Source organism: Thamnophis sirtalis, unplaced genomic scaffold, assembly GCF_051295495.1.
Source record: "Thamnophis sirtalis isolate CommonGarterSnake01/CBP01778 unplaced genomic scaffold, rThaSir2_p1.2 scaffold_2, whole genome shotgun sequence".
NCBI lineage: Eukaryota > Metazoa > Chordata > Lepidosauria > Squamata > Natricidae > Thamnophis > Thamnophis sirtalis.
This window is the reverse complement of record NW_028261382.1, coordinates 152,786,683-152,803,942: the sequence shown is the minus strand read 5'-3', so window position 1 is coordinate 152,803,942 and position 17,260 is coordinate 152,786,683. Positions and strand designations below refer to the sequence as shown.

At 38.3% G+C, this 17,260-nt stretch overlaps 1 protein-coding gene across 1 annotated transcript in view; it reads left to right on the top strand.

Moving 5' to 3' along the window:
• Window positions 1-6: 6 nt before the first annotated feature.
• The window catches only part of EPB41L3 (erythrocyte membrane protein band 4.1 like 3), a 157,511-nt gene continuing 140,257 nt past the window's right edge, over window positions 7-17,260 (top strand). Inside the window, exon 1 of the mRNA XM_087707234.1 lies at window positions 7-209. The gene's annotated coding sequence lies outside the window, so the exon portion shown is untranslated. The remainder of the gene's footprint in view (window positions 210-17,260) is intronic.

The following is a 17,260-nucleotide window of genomic DNA, read 5'->3' as shown; positions in this document are numbered from 1 at the left end:
CATTGCCGCTCTGCAGGTGGCGAAGGCTGGCTCGGAGATCGCCGAGGCTCTCTTCAGGGTTAGCCAAGCGCGCCAAAGCGCTCCGCAGATCTGGTTCTTTCGCACCCGAGCAAACGCAGCCGCCTCCTGCCTCGGGTCTACTTCGCAGCACTTTTCCTCCGGAAAGCGGGAAACGCGGGATTGGGTGCCGGGCCATAAACAGCTCGCAGGTGAGCCGCCTCACTTCCGCGCCTTGTATTTTTAGCGGTCCGGGCGGCTGAAAAGGGGGAGCGAAAGGGATCCGGGGAGATTCCGTGCGCCCTTCGCCAGAGCGGGAGGCAAAGGATGCGCCGGAGAAAAACGCCACCCTATCCTTGGCTTGAGGTCAGAGGGAAAAAGACTCTGCCCTGATGGGCTGCTGCCCCGCCAGGCTGTCTTCGCAAGAATAGTAGTCATTCCGCAACGGAGTTAAATGCCAGCCGCTGTTTCTGCTTGAGCGCCCGGAGATCCTCCTTGTGGTATTTTTCCCCACCGGAATCCTCGGACGGGTTTGGTCTCTTTTGACCCCCCCCCCCTCGGTCAATGTCTCTCCCGCCCTTCCTGGGTCCTCGCTTTACAGGATCACTCTCTGTGTGCGTAACCCTTAGGAAACACTGATTTCCCCCACTTATCCCTTTTCGGCAGCAGCAGCAGCCTGCTGGCCTGGAGCATTTTTATTACCCCTTGTAGCTTCAGTTCGACCCTCTATCGCATCAGGAACCTGTCTCCTGTCTCTAATTTCTCCCCTCTCTTCCCGGATTCCTAAAAGAAAAGAGAGCCGTGCGGATCGGGAGTTAGCTAACGAACTTCCCACCCACCCCCCACCCCAAGACTTAATCTTGCCACTCCATATATAGAAACCAATTGACGGCACAACTCTCTCTCTCTCTTTCTCTCCCTCCCTCCCTCTGTGTGTGTGTGTGTGTGTGTGTGTGTGTGATTGATCCTTAACTCAAGACAGAAAAATGAAGATCCTTAAGTCTAGGTAAAAAGGATAAGGATCCTTCCCGCCTTCCTATTTATGCTTTCTTCTATAGATCAGACCACAAATAATACTGGGTTTTTCCCAAACAAGTGGGAAAACTGCTTGTTGCTCATCTTTTTCAAAACAAAATCCCTACTGTGTAGGGTATGCAACATTACAATGTAAGAAATACTGTAAGAAATAAGTGTAGGTAGCTAAAAATTATTAAGAGTGTCAGCTTTCTCTTTATCCCATCTCTCTCCATCCCATTCTTTTATCTCTTTTTCTTTTATCTTGAACTCATGTGCTCATATGAGAACCTTTCTTGTTTTCTCTTATCAGACTATGAAAGGGGCAGAAAAAGCTAGCCCATGTAAGTGAAGTCCAGGTTATATATTGCAATCTTAACATTCCAATTAAAAGCATAGAGCTACTTTTATCTCCCAGCAGTGCTTAATCTCTGGGTTTGTCTCTCTGAGAATGGTTTTGCAGGGAGAGATTGGTACTGCCTCAAATATACAGCAGCTGCAATATTACAGTGCAATATCACAGAGACAAGTTGGGAAAACATGTAACAGATACTGCAGGGAGAATGGAAAGACAACACAACTAGGAAAAATAACTTCAATAAACAATCATATATGTAATGTTGCTAGTTGTACTTGTTAGTAGAAAGTAGAATATATTTTTTCTTAAACGACTTTATAATAAATATTCTGTATTGTTTATAATAATGAGGGGATTGATTGACTGTATGATTAACGGCAAAGCTGTAACATCTGTATATACCATTTTTTCTAAGTATGAAATATTTTTACTATCTTACATTTTACCAAGAATGATGATAATCTTTTTGAAAATTTCTGATCTTTATGGATGAAGATTGACGTTGTATTTGCATGCTTCCCTTGTCTTGCAATCTTTACTATACCACAATGTACAGTAGTATTCTATGATAGCCTTTCCTCTTACATTACACAATTTAAATACATTTATTTTCAGTAAATGAACCATAAGAGCAAAGTTATTTGATGATGCGTATAAATATGCACATATGCATCCTTCCCATGAAGCTTTATGAATCAATTTAAATAATGAACTTTCCCCCTCCAAATTTTTAATCAACACTTTCATATTCAAGGAAAGAGATTAAAATAAAAGGAATAACCACTATATATTCCATTTACTCTTAAACAGCCTCCTTCTTTTAATTGTTTCCTCATTTCATCTTGCCTATTATAAATAAGAATCAAAATAAGAACACATTGGATAAATATTAACTAATAAACACCATTTTCCCTGTCTTTTGCTGGGAGGGAACATAAACTCTCAAGGACCTGCTTTATCACCAAGAGTAATTAAAATTCTTTTTTAGTCAGCTCACTTCAAGCTCTTTTAAAGGTTGAACTTTTTCCAGTAAGGTTTATCTTTCTTTCTGCTGAACACAGTTGTTTCACACATCACTTGTGCTTTCCCTGGGGTTCAGTGACATTGTAGGACCTTATGCTTAAACTAATTGCTGATTGTCCAAGCTGTTGCTGCGGTAGGATGATGAAACTTTGAGTTCTAATCACATTTGGGCTCTTGAATTTCTTTGGATAATAGAAACAAGGGGGCTAACAAGTAAGAAGTTGACTGGGCAATTTAATTTTAGACATAGAATGGGATGATCTGGGATCCTGCCATTTCTAAAGGGCAAAATCCAGATTGGGTAGGGGTTATAGTGCATTATTGATGATTAATGCTCAGAGTATAAACATAAAGGCTGCATCAGCAAATTCAAGGTACTATACATTTTGCAAGTATCAGGAAAGTTCTGGAAATTTCACAAACAACTGATTGCAGTTGTGTACACTGTTGAATTTGCAATATGCAATTAGATACTGATTGTGATTAGTGGGAACAGTTTGTTCATGCTGTTTCTGAAGTATTAAGAATATGAACTCTGATACATTTTGCAAGGTTCATTTTCTTATCTTTCTTCCAATGTGGGGCGGTGGTGGGAATTGTATCTACAAAGAACTGTCCTCATACCCATTTAGCCATTTTAATTTTCTATTGGTGGTCTTATTTAACTGTCACATGTGATATCTTATTCTTCTAAGAAGCTCATAGTGGAATTTTAGGGTTGGCCTACTTTACTGTTGGAAGAGCCTAGGGAGATTACTTAGGTTGAAAGAACAGAACTATCAGGTTCACCAGATAAAGGCTATTACTGCCAGCTCCCTGTTTATGCTATAATACTGATGAAATGGGCTTTTTTGACCACATCGTAACTCTGTTCTGCACTACAATTAAGCTTATTAAAAGTCTCCCATAGTGACTTTTTTGAACTTAAATTCCACCACAAGGAGGACAGAGGAATTGAGAAATGGACTGGGAAATCTGTGATTAATGTTACAACTATTTTGAGGTGGGAGCTTTTTTGTGTATGAGAATCAGTTTTTGATTCCTGATGACTGCTTGGATAAGTCTTCATGGATTTCTTGGCAATTCTTTTTGGAAGTGGTTTGCAGTTGCTTCTTCCCTAGTGCTGAGAGAAAGTAACTGGCCCAAGATTACCCCGTCAGCTTCATGCCTGAGTCTAGAACTCACAGTCACCCAGTTTCTAGCCTGATACCATGACCCTATCTTTTAAGTAAATAAATAGAGGGACAATTATGGTGCATGATTGTTTATTTTTCATTGTTTTATTTATTGGTTTAATGGCTGTTGTAAACCACCCAAGGTCGCTTAAGATAGGTGACCCTTTACATCTTTTAAATAAATAAGTAAGGAAATACACCAAGCTGGCTTTCTGTATAGAGGTGTACTTAATAATTTAAATTATGACCTCTTTCAGTTCTTAAACCGCTTTGGACAACAACAGGACTCTATTGGCAAAGTGAACAGCTCAGAAAAATCAAGCATTATGTGTCATGCAATGGTCAATCAGGAAACTCAAAACTATAAAAAAAGAGCAGTCTCCCTGTGGCCACTATGGATATCAGCTTGTCATGGGGTCTGTTGAAACAGGTTGAAAGAAGCAGTGCAAATTAGAATTTGTCATGTCCCCCCCCCCCATTTTATTCAAATAGCTGATAAAACACAGCAAAGTCAGTTTCATTTCCTAAGCCTCAAGACTTTAAGGGTGCTTTACTTCTTTTTCTTTCATCACCAATTTTTCTTCTTTAATAAAACAGAATTTCAAAAATGCAAATTAGATATTTTTTCCTGAACTCCATCTTTCAAGTTGAATCTTCTATGTGCATGCAGGTTATGATATAGATTTACCATATATGTGCACGATTCTAACTACATCCCTACCAATGATACAAATTTAACATACTGTAAAGTGTTGCAGAGTAAAGAGTGGGCAGCCTGTGGGCAGTATTCTAACTGTACCCCTACCTATTCTCCTTCTTAATTGAGAATTAATGGCAGTAACCTTTCTTTCTTTCCAAGTCAGATGAAGTGGCAGCTGGGATTGCTATAGCTAATGATTGTTAGGCAAGTAAAACTTTTGATTTTGTTACACCATCTAAGATTCCCTGCAATCCGTAGATTAGGTCCTGCAATAGTCTTCTTTGGCACTCTTTCCCCAAATTGTGCTCTCAAATGCATTGTGGACCTTCAGACTATTCCTTCAGCAGTGCAAACACTGCCTAATGCATTTTAGGATCAATACCCACCTTTTCTCTGGATTGAAACCAACAGTCCATTTTCAGGAAGCTATTAGGGCTAAGTCTATTGACACCATTGTCTCCATTTCCCAGAGTTTGAAACCCTATCTGTAATGTTGCAAAGCATCTGATACTGATGCCAGCCCATCTGTTTTCCTTTCCTTTTTATCAAAATTATTTCCTATGGAAATGTCTCAATAAACAATTCAAACTGTTTTGGGTGTCTGTATGGATATGTGAAGAGCCATAAGAAACCATGTCTGAAACCAGGCTCATCACACAGTGAGTTTTGAGTGTATGCTGTCCTATCATTCTGGAGGTAATAAACAAACAGCTATTGATAACCCTTTAAGAATCTGTTTAGGACTTTGAAATTATGACCAACTTCATATCTAATTGCAGCAGATTCCACAGTTTAATTATGTATTATTTAAATATGTTTTTTAAATCCTCATATTTAGCTTTAGATACCCAGTTCTAACAAAGCGAGAAAGAAAGACTTGCCTCTGTAGACCTTTTCAATAACTCTGCATGAAATATTTATTTTTAGATGGATCTTTCCTAATACATCCTGGAAGGGTGCAGTAAGACAGTTGCAGAGTAAAGTGGTCAGGCTGTTTTCTGGCTTCCTTTCCTTTCAGATTGCAGCCTAAGCAAGGAAGTCAAGGTATAATGATGGTGGCCTTCTATCCTGTTCAGTGCAAGATGGATTTCTGCTAGGGCATCTGCCCTGGCTTATGTTACGGAGATTTCATTAAAAAGGGGAGGGGGGATTTTATTCTTGCTGTTTTTTTTCTACCAGGCTATTCTGTGGTATGGCAGACTAAGACTGGAGTGGCTGTGTCTATCCACTCTATAGGAATATCATCTTACTGACCAAATGTCCCATCTGGTAGTCTGCCAATTCTGAGTACGTGACGTTTCTTTGATGGATGACATAGTATAGAAATATTGTTAATGTATAGTACTGTTCACTTATCTGCTTCATCCTTACTGAGCGAGCCAGGGTGATCTTGATTACATTCTTTGTTCTAGAAGATTTCAGGATGCACATCATGGCTTCTGAAATAGGAATGGGTCAGGATCTCATGCCTTCTATTATCATCATACACCTGTCCAAACTATTCTTTGACTCCACACATATAGCAGAACATATGTTAGATTTTGTTTTCTGCAGCTGGAATTGGTTCTCATTTGGGAGAGGCAAGTTGCTCCCTGCCCAGTTTAGATTGATGGCTAATATAAACTTTTGTTTCAGTGGATGCCCCATTAACAGGGATTTGTCCATATGCTAATGGATGTGAATGGCTTCATGAAAGCATTTGGATAATTTCTTATATGTCAGGAAATTAATGAACTGGCTGATCTGTTAAAAATTGAAATGACTGGGCAACTGAATCTATTGCTCTAAGTATCCTCTTTCTTGTCTCAGAACCATATTGTATCTTTGGTTTCCTAGGGTGGGAGCTGAGAGTGATGATGGGATAGGATGTCAATTGGATCCTAAGTGGAAGAATTCCAGTGACAAATCAGGTTGCCTCTGAATCTGGCCAGTCTGAAGAAATCTATTTTTCTGCAACAAAAGCAGCTCAGAATGTTTTTCCACTGCTTCTACTGCATCAACACAGAACACGTTTTCCTCCACCAAGATATTTGTGGAGTGGAGCCAAAAGAATGAATAATTTGATTGATTCTTTGTATACAAAGCCAATGGCATCATTATTGGGCCCAAGTGTTGAGGCAGATCATAAAGTTATAATATTGTCAATCCTTAATCCTATTATTTGGGGTTCCCTTTGACTTGTGGATAGATGAGGGCTACCATCTGCTTATTTGACTTCTAACTGTCCTGCTAGATTAAATAGCAATAGCAGTTAGACTTAGATACTGCTTCACAATACTTTACAGCCCTCTCTTAAGTGGTTTTACAGAGTCAGCATATTGCCTCCAACAATCTGGGTTCTCATTTTACCAACCTCAGAAGGATGGAAGGCTGAGTCAACCTTTAGTAGGTGAGAATAAAACTGCCAGCAGTCAGCATAATTAACCTACAGTACTGCATTCTAACCACTACACCACCATGACTCTTCTCCAAATTAAGTAACATGGGAGTTCCCGGTGGTTAAGGGTACTTCTTGTTGGAGGGGGTAGTGTTCTTGTCTGCCCAAAGGAGATAGTAATCAGATTTAGGAAATCTGTTCAATTATAGGGTCATTTCAATCATGCTATTTTTAGGAAATGTAAATGAGAAGGTGGTGAGTTTGCAACCCACATTCAAATGATTTTTATTTTCTGAATTTCCACTGAGGCATGGTACCAGCTCTGCTTTGGATGCCTTGGTGGATGACAGTACCAGAAACTGGCAGTGCGGTAAGGAGACCCAGACCTTATTACTTTCTTAAAACTCTTAACACAGGGGTGTTGCAGTGTCATGTTGTTGTCACATGATGTATAGGGACTTTCCCCCCCTTCGCTAAATTGGGGGTAGGTGTGGCCAGCATGTGACACATTCGGCCCTCGGAACATGAGTTTGACACCCCTGTGTTAAAACAGCTTGTCATACTATCAGTTGTCAGAGTTTGTGCAGCACATCCAAACAGCGCACAAGTAAATGAACTTTTGCAGGATTCAATTACATAAGAAACTTCTTTACATAGAATACCATACAGCAGAAGTCAGCATACAAAATCAGAAACACAGAAGCAATATTCATAAAAGCAAGTCATTACAGAGTAGAGAGATACAGAAGTCTATATTGTAGAGAAACTGCAAAGTTACAGAAACCAAACCAACTCTTCTGTACAGTTCAGCAAGTCTAAGCCATGCCCAGACTCTAAACTGTCTCTTATAGCCCCTTACACACAAATACTATGTTTCACTTTACAAACAGTCCCCATTTGCTGACCTGTTACAATGTCTATACAAACAGTCCTCATTGACTGACCTGTTGCCATGTCTATTCCAGTGTATGACTATGATTCATACTCTGACATCAGTCATGGTATAATTCTGGAACACCTGAAGTCATTGGGTACTTTACAGTGCTTCTAATCCTTTACACTCAAAGAAGATACCAGGGGACTGCTATCTGACACATAGGTAATTGTCCCCTCAGGTTTACATTTCATTCTTTGTGAACTTCCACATCTTCATGAAACTTCCGGATTACCTAGCATTTGGAGTGGGGACTTTTATCCTGATGATAGTTGGCTGTTTTACTCTTCATCATTGAGCTTCCAAGTACTCAAGATTCCGTAATGCACTGGGTGAGAGAGAAAGGGATAAAAATAATTCAGACAAAATTGTCTAATATGAATCTGGACTTTGAGATTATTTTTGGACAGAGTTGCATACCTCTTGAAAGAGCAAGTTCAATGTTCTGAATCATCAGTTGTCACTCGATTTACTGGTTGTTTGGAAGTACATGCCTTTACCGAATTACTCTTACAAATTTGCTACCTGTGACCCCTTTTAAGTTGCTTGGATTGGGTTATAATAACCTACACTTTAGTTATATCCTGTTAAAATATGATTTTATTAAGAAAAAATGTTTGAAAGTTGCATTCAGTGCAAAAAATGGCAGTTAGGCTGCCAACAATGCAAAATACAGGGATCAGGGGTAGACTTCAAAAATTGCAGTAATGGGTTCACTGCCCCCTTGCTGGGTAGGTGTGGCCATGATGGGCATGGCCTAGTCGGCCTCTTGCACCATGGCAGGGGGTGTTTTTCGCCCTCCCCAGGCTCCAGAGGCTTTTTTTTGAGCCTCTGGGAGGGCGAATGTGCTTCCCCCGGGCTCCGGAGGCCCTCTAGAGGCTGGAAATAGGCCTGTTTCTGGACTTCCGGAACCTCTGGTAGGTCCATTTCCTCCCTCTCCCTGAGCCTCCATGCAGATTGTGCACTTACCTGGCATGATGACTGGACCGTGTGGAGACTCCTGGGATGGGCGGAGTGGGGTGGGAGTGGCAGGGCAAGGTGGGTGTGGCCAGCCAGGGGTGGCATTTGGGGGTTCACTGAACTGGGCAGAATCCTAGCTAAAAGATTGTCTGAACCCGTGCAAGCCCCCAGCAGCCTACCCCTGACAGTGATCATATATGATCCTTGTTCTGAAAGATCCATAGTGACAGCTCATTGAGCAATTCAGAGTGTTGGTATTGATATCAGGTAAATTTATTTGTTAGATTCATGTCCTGCCTTTCCTTTAGGAACCAAAATGGAATTCATAATTTTCCAGGTTTTTCCCTCACTAATTCAGAGAGGCAGATTCTGCTGAATCTGAGGGAATCCTGTTCCATTGCCCAGTAAACTGGCAAGGTTGAAGGGAGGGATTTTTAACCATGGTCCTTGTCCAGTTCCTTAACCACTGTATCAGAATAACTCTCTTTAAAACTCAGAATTGCTTGCAGCGCGTGACTAACTAAGGGACAGTCTCTTCCACCAAGGAACTGTCTGACTAGAAAGGTCCTTTAAGATACCTCTGCCCTTAGAGGTCTCTCATTTTAACAGGCAAAAAAATATTTTCACTTTCTGGGCTAAGAAACATAAACCTTCAGGTATTTCGTCTCATTTTCTCATTTTTGGCTATTAATTGTCAAATTACACACACACACACACACACACACACACACACACACACACACACAGACGAGTTTGTTTATTGTACTATATTTTAAATTATATTTACTTTATTTATATTTGTCAAATTATATTAAATGCCTTGAAATATGGAATATATATTACAGTGTATAAATAAAGTTGTTTATTTCTCTGTAATAATAAATTTCTTTAAGAAATTTTAATCATGACCTAGAACAGTGATAGCTAACCTTTTCCCCATTGCGTGTCAAAAGCGGAGGAAATGCAGGGGAATTGTGCACAGGCGTGCCCACACCCATAATTCTATGTGTGCCCCCCCCTTTTGCCATGCAATGGACCTGTTTTCCACCCTCCCCAGGCTCCAGAGGCTTTCTAGGAGCCTGGGGAGGGCAAAAATGGCCTCCTCTGCCCTCTCCCCCTGAGGCCCTCTGGAAGCTTCAGGAGGCTTCCTTGAAGCCTCTGGAGGGTGAAAAACGGCCGAAAATGAAGGCTGAAGTGAAGCTGACAGGGCAACACCTCGCACCCTCTAACAAATAGCTCTGCGTGCTACCTGTGGCACACATGTCATATGTTCACCATCACGGATCTAGAGGCTCAGTGGCTAAGATGCTGAGCTTGTCGATCAGAAAGGTCAGCAGTTCAGCAATTCGAATCCCTAGTGAGCTCCCGTTACTTGTGAGTGAGCTCCCGTTACTTGTCCCAGCTTCTGCTAACCTAGCAGTTCAAAAGCATGTAAAAATGCAAGTGGAAAAAATAAGGACCACCTTTGATGGGAAGGTAACAGCGTTCCATGCACCTTTGGCATTTAATCATGCTGGCCATATGACCACAGAGATGTCTGCGGACAGAACTGGCTTTTCGGCTTTGAAACTGAGATGAGCACCACCCCCTAGAGTTGGGAACGACTAGCACATATATGTGCGAGGGGAACCTTTATCTTTACCTTAGTCAGGATCTATACTGCAAAAATTGGAAAATATGAATAATAACCATTCTACATGATAAACTGGGAAATTCAAATTAGATAACGCGTTTTAAAAGGTAGACCAAATGAAAATGTTAAAATAATTAGGTATGTTTGCAGCTTTTCTCTGGTGGAATATTGCCTGTAGAAAGTGGCTTTTTGGGGAATATAATTCTCCAGTTCAAGCTCTTCAAGTGCTGTATGGCTAAGACACCTTATCTTGCATTGTGCTCAAATGCATGTAATTTAACAAGCAAAGCAAATTTCATATCTAACCACAGAGTTTACACAGCCCAACAATTCTTAGAAGTCTTTTAATAGAAAACTCTAATTTCATGGGATTATGAAGATCCATATATAAAACGGCTTAAACTTCATAGGATCAGTTATGTGGAAAACCATTTGCAAGTGCTGATCGTTCTATTTTAAGTATTGCGGTGGTTCCTGTAGCTTTATGTATGCAATGCTTTTCATTGCCAAAATACTTAAAATACTTGATAGTAGGCTAAAAATAGCTACATTATTTGCTCTGGAAATACTGTTGCTACATATGTTCATCCCTAAAAACCAAATATACCCGATTATAACAGTGTCTTTGTAAAAAATCTAAAATCTAAATTTAGATTTAATTCCACTAAAATGGAATTAACATTTTAGTAGTCACAGTGATTTTAATTTAAAATTATTGTTGTGCATTTCAGAAAGTTTGAACTCCTGTTTTGTTTTTAGTGCAATTTAAATAAGGGTTAAGCAGTACCATTTTTCAGAAATTCGGCAGAAGAACTTTACCCTAAATCAACAGATGTTAGCATTGAATTAGCAGTGATCTGCAGATTAAAGGTTTAGTTATATAACTAAACATGAACAGAATTGCTGTGACATTAGTAAAATAAAAAATTATAACTGTCATTTTGAGCTTTATGTTAGAATATAATTTCATTTTTTAATTACATAGTGGCTTGATTCCTTTCTTTCAAAGTACAATTTTAAATATGTTTTAAAGCATCAAAATTCATTAAAGTTTTAGATGTACCTCTGATTTTTTTTTGCCTAATTGTTAGATTACATGCCTCAAATATGTAAAAACATCCCATTTGTCTTATAGCAGAGAGGGAAATATAGAGAAATCTGGTGCACATTAGTGCCATTCACTATCCCACCCACCCCAGCTTTCTGTCCTTGCAAATAAACTTTGATTTTTATAAGCAATGAGATTTGATTCAACATCTATATACTAATTCATACATTGGCTCTTGTTTTTCTGAATTTATATCATTCTTTTTGAAAATCTCAAAAATTTACTGAAGCCTAAATGCAAAAATAGTTTTAAAATCCTGCAATCAGTTTATGTTCGCCTTTCTCATCTATAATTTGGATGGATAAAATATGAGTCACAGTATTCTAAAAAAAATGAAAGGATTTTTAACTCTTCCTTTACCTGCATTGGGAAATACTTCTATAAACGTAGCCCTACCATGAAGTGGGTAACATACTGCTTGTCTGAGCATCAATTAAGCTGAGATATAAGTGATAGATCTTGGGCAGTTAGGCCTGCATTCCAATAATAGACATTTTTCAAAAGATGGAATGTAGGTTGATTGAAAGATTTTCTGTAAAAATAGAATATCTGCTATGCTCCAAAATATTCACAGCTAACTGGATGCCTGAAGAATTGTAATTTCAATGTCTGCTGAAGATGTAATTGTCCTTCAAATTACTGCATGGAGCTGAACTGACATTTCTAGCTTCATAACCTCTGTCAAACTCAAATATAGAGGGTAAGAATTGACAGCACATTAACAAACAGTGCCAAGAAAATGGTCTGTCTATATACCTCCCTTTTTGACAAAGGGACAAAAATATGTTGGCGATAATTCTAGGACATGGAATTATATAGTAATTGGAAAGTGTTTTCATTAAATTGAAATTGCTTCATTATCAGAATTTATTTGAAGTATTTGTGGGGAGAAGCTCTAGGGAGAGATGTGATTGGTAAAATGAATTCTGTATTGCCTGCTCACACAGTCTTTTGTGATAAATTCGTACCATTCTATGTAATGTGACCCCAAATGGTTAGTGCTATGCATGGTGAGCTAAATTTTATCTTTATTCCTAATATTGCATGATTAGTTCAATCAATCAATCAGAATAGAGCTGAAAGAGATTTTGGGGGTCTTCTAGTCCAACCCTGATAAAGCAGGAGACCCTATACCATTTCAGGCAAGTGACTGTCCAGTCACTTCTTAAAAACCTCCAGTGGAGTACCCACAACTTCTGATGGCAAACTGTTACACAAGTTAATTCATCTCACTGTTAGGAAGTTCCTCCTTAATTCCAGGTTGCTTCTCTCCTTGATTAGTTCCCATCCATTGTTTCTTGTCCTGCCTTCTGCTGTTTTGAAAAATAAGTTGACCCCCTCCTCTTTGTGGCAGCCCCTCAAATACTGGAATACTCTCAAATACTAGTTTCAAGGTTTATTCATCAGGCTATTCAAATTGAACAACTGCATTAAAACGTTCTTTTTTCATTTTTCTGTGTGTTTGACACGGCAGTGTATTAAAATTCAAATGCAATTTAAGAAGCATAGATTTTCTGTTGTATTTTTGTTCTATACATTATTGCATAGAATGCATAGTCTATAACATTAGGAATACATTGGAGTATTTATTCTTGTTTAATCCACAGTAAAACCATCATTTTTCTGAAGAGACTAGCAACATCAGTGGAGAAATTGTGTAACAATATTAGAGAGAAGAACTTTGTGAGTTATCAAAGGCAGATGATGTCCTACCAGTCTTATACTGTAAATTCAGTTGGACAATGTTGAAAATTCAAATGTCATTTTGTTTAGTTGAGAGCTGTTGTAATTTTAAGTGATGTGTCAGGAAAATAACTTTAAGCATCATATTTCTGCTTTTAATGACTTCCCCCATGGGAAGACATCTATAACTGGTTCTCCTCTCACATCTAATTTGGTCATTCTTGTTGTACAATAGCATTTATCCAGACCCTAGCTGTAATTCTTGCATGACTATTTAAAATAGCTGTTTAGAAAAGGCGAAGAAAATAAAAACTGAGGTCCAGAGGAAGAAGTGCTAGTGACAGCTTGGGGAGATAGAGAAATATTTTGTACTTTGAACAATAGATAAGCATATCCAGGGTGCCAAATTCTCTTTACAAGGCTGTCACAGGAAAAATAGCCACAAGATTATGTGCACGATTGTTAATATTTTAGACATAGTTAATTGGTTTGTTAGATTTATATATTCCAGAAGCTAAAGATAGTGGGGGGTACATGGGGATCTCCTTGCATTTTTATCCCAACAGCAGTCCTTTGAGATAGGTTGCATTGAGAGAAATTAGGGAAATGGACCAATACCATTGTACTATACTGGTACTTCAATGATTGCTTATCAATCTTTTGGCATATGATTTTCTTTTGGTTCAGAATGAAAATATTACACCAGGGCTTCATTTATCAGATTCCTCAAGTCATCCCTTACTTGTTTCTGAAGTGTATATGTATGGTTCCACCACAAAACCGCGGTAGACTAAAGCGCGTGTGACTAAAGCGCGGTGACAAAACCGCACCGTCAAAACCGTGCGACAACAGCGCGCCGACAGAAGCGCGCTGTAACATAACCCTAAAAATAACCCTAAACCTAACCCTAAACCTAACGCTAAACCTACCCTAAACCTAACCCTAACCCTAAACCTAACCCTAAACCTAACCCTAAACCTTACCTTAAGTTAAATCGCGCTTCTGTCGGCGCGCTGTTGTCGGCACGCTTTTGACATCGCGGTTTTAGCGCCGCTGTGTTGTCGGCGCGCTTTTGACGTTCGCGGTTATGTCATGCCACGTATATGTATAACCATTATATTTACTGAATTTTCTTGTCTACTTGCTTATGCTGAACAAGCTGAAATGTATCCATCAACATCAGACAGGCAAACACTTCAGTCAGAACCATGGAGACCGCTATATTTATTGGAATATAAGTTAAGACAGATGTTATTTTATAGAGAAAATTTGTTCTCTAATCACATTAGACTGTTCAGGGTTCCTTCAAAGTCCTCTGTGGATTAGCATTTAAGTATCCCCTAAACACAAACCAAACTGTGTTTTGTTCAGGAGCAGAAAATATAAATCACCATCACAGTATAGTCTGATGTCTTTGTGCTTCCTCTGTTCTTCCATCTATTGTACCCAACTTTTTTTTTACTACTTCCACAGAATCAAGGGGCTTAAATAGGCCATAATATGTTCATTTACTCAAGAGTTTTCCAGATTCCTAAGAACCTTGGTCATTCTTTTTCGAGATTTTGATCACTTTCTCCTATTTTAAAGGATTTGAGGAATGGAATCAGTTAATGTCTTTGCACTTCACGTTTTGATAGCCTCAAATCCAGAAAGAGCAATATGCTTCCTCGTTGTATACAATGCAGGAAGAAATCATTTTAAACACTATACATGTATACGTCATAACTGGATAATATATGTGTGTAATAAGATTTCTCAATGCATGCAATTTAATGAAATCTACAATCGATCAAATCTTAATTTTTCTAATTCTGTTTTTCCTCCTTTCAAACCTCTATGGGATGGTGTAATATTCTTAATCTTACACTTGTTTACACTAATTGTAGGATACAATTCTGTTTGCTAAAAAAAAAAATCACCACAGTCATTACTGTAGTATTTCTGTAAATGTTTTTCCAGGCCCATTGCCCATAACATCTGTGAAAAATTTCATAATAAACTATTGCATTCAAGTATTTTACAAAGAAAAGAATTGTTTTTTTATCTTTTCCCGGTAAGCCTTTCCTTTCTTGGCGATAAAAGAATATAGTTTCTCTTATCTGGAGATAGATGTTCCATTATCTCATTGTATTTATAAAATGGTATATAGACTCAAGAAACTCATACTGTAAAATAATAAACATATGTTTCCAAATGTATGATCTTAATTTTTTTTACTGTGATTTTGAAGAATGCATTAGTTAGCTATATTTATGTTTTTCTTGTTAGATTTATATCCCACTCCCTTTCTTATTTGGGCCCCATTATTTTTTCCCACAACAGCATCCTTGTGCGTTTACCTTGGCCCAAGAAAGAATTACTAGTCCAGAATGGTTCAGCAAGTTTCCATGGATTTAAGATCACTAGACCAAGCCTAACACCTTAATCCCTACATCAGGGGTGTCAAATTGGCAACCTGCAGGCAGGATGTGTCACGCACAGGGCATGCCCTCCCTAGCTCCACGAAGGGAAAAAGGTTGTGATGCATCACGTGATGGCAACATGACACCACACGTTTGACACCCGTGCCCTACATCATACCTCAGCTGTATGGTTTAGAAAAAATAGTAATATTATTCCTAAATAAGTAGCATATTTAAAATTAGTTAAGGGATCCAAGAGCTCATAAAGAATATTTTTGAAAGTTTAGTAATCAGAGTCATTACAGCAGCAAACTAATTCATTTAATCTCTTGTTTTGACAGCTCTTTTGGAAGATGTAAAGTAGAGGCGTAGTTTTGATTCTCTTTGGATTTATATTTAGAATCTAAGATAAGAACTATTAAATGAAAAGTAATTTTGTTCTTCAGTCTTTTGTTTAAATAACCCTCTTAATGCAGGATAGTATTTTTATCTGTTTATTAGTATCAGATACTATTTTTTAAATAATAATAATCCTGCCTTTACTGTGTATAACTCAAGGTAGAGTACACAATGTTCCCATCTGCCATTTTTTATTCAGCAACAACCCTGTGAGGGGGGTTGTGCGAAGAAAACCCCTTGGCTCAAAGCTACCCACTTGGTTTACAGTATCCTGGTTTCTACTTTAGTGCCCTGGCTCTTTACCTAAATATCTTGTCAAGTTGTGACCATTGATTAATTTGAAGCTTGAAAATTCCTATTCAAATCACCTTTGGAGTGAAAACGTTGTTTGGAATTTGACTAGCCCTAGGTTTCATACTCTTCCGTATTTTGCAAATGCAACATTATGCAATATAAATACACTCAAATAAGTATGGTATTTATTTTACAGGTACACATTTACATGTACAAAAGCAGATGAAACATGACAGCTTTAAATCAAATAGCTGAGGTCCTGTATTTCTTTCCTAAAGAAAATACATACACATTTTCAAAAAGTATTTGCCAATAATTATAGAGCCTGCTACTCGGTCTATGCCAAAGAAGATTATTTCAAAGTAATAATCATAGGGTTCTTATAAAAAGGAAGTAAGGGGGAAAGTTTAAATCCCCCCCTTTCTTCTATACATGAAAACATAAAACATTTTAGATAACTACTTGTAAATAAAAAAAAAACTGGATAGGTTTCAGAAAGATGGACGCAAGTACTTTTTCTCAGATAACATTAAATTGATTTGTGATTAGAAAGGAAAGATTATAACTTGCAGATTGGCTTGTACAATGAAAAACTAAGTGGTGTGATGAAGAATTGGGAAAATTTGAATTGAAAATATTGTAAAAGAAAGGCCCCAACAGTGATGTGCATGAAATTATTTTTGACATTTTGAATATTAATTTTGGGTTAGAGAAATATGTCCATTCAACCAATTTTGCTTTATGTAATAATGTGCTCAAACACGCCATTATGTAAAGGCCATATCTAAAGAATTTTGTTCATACCATATAATAGTCCTATGATGATTTAAAGAAAGCTGCTCATATTCATTGTAATGGCTGTATTCAGGTGATGTTATTAAATGTCTATTAACTTTTGGATTTTGTACATATTTTTTGTTGTTTTGTTGACAACTACATAGTGTGAATTTTTAAGTATTGTTGCCTTTCTTGGACATAATTCAAGTGAAATAAGTGCGCTGATACTTATATATCCATATCTTCCAGGGAGTCTTCAGCCATGGAATGGATCGGGGACCCCAGAGGGGTGCTGGAGGGATTGGGGGAAAACCCCAAATCCTCGTTAATTGGGCCTAAAGGATAATCCTCCTGCTGGGGGTTACTCAGGGAAGGCCCATCCCCGCTTCATTTGAACTGGAGCCCATGGAAGTTTTGCGCTGCGAA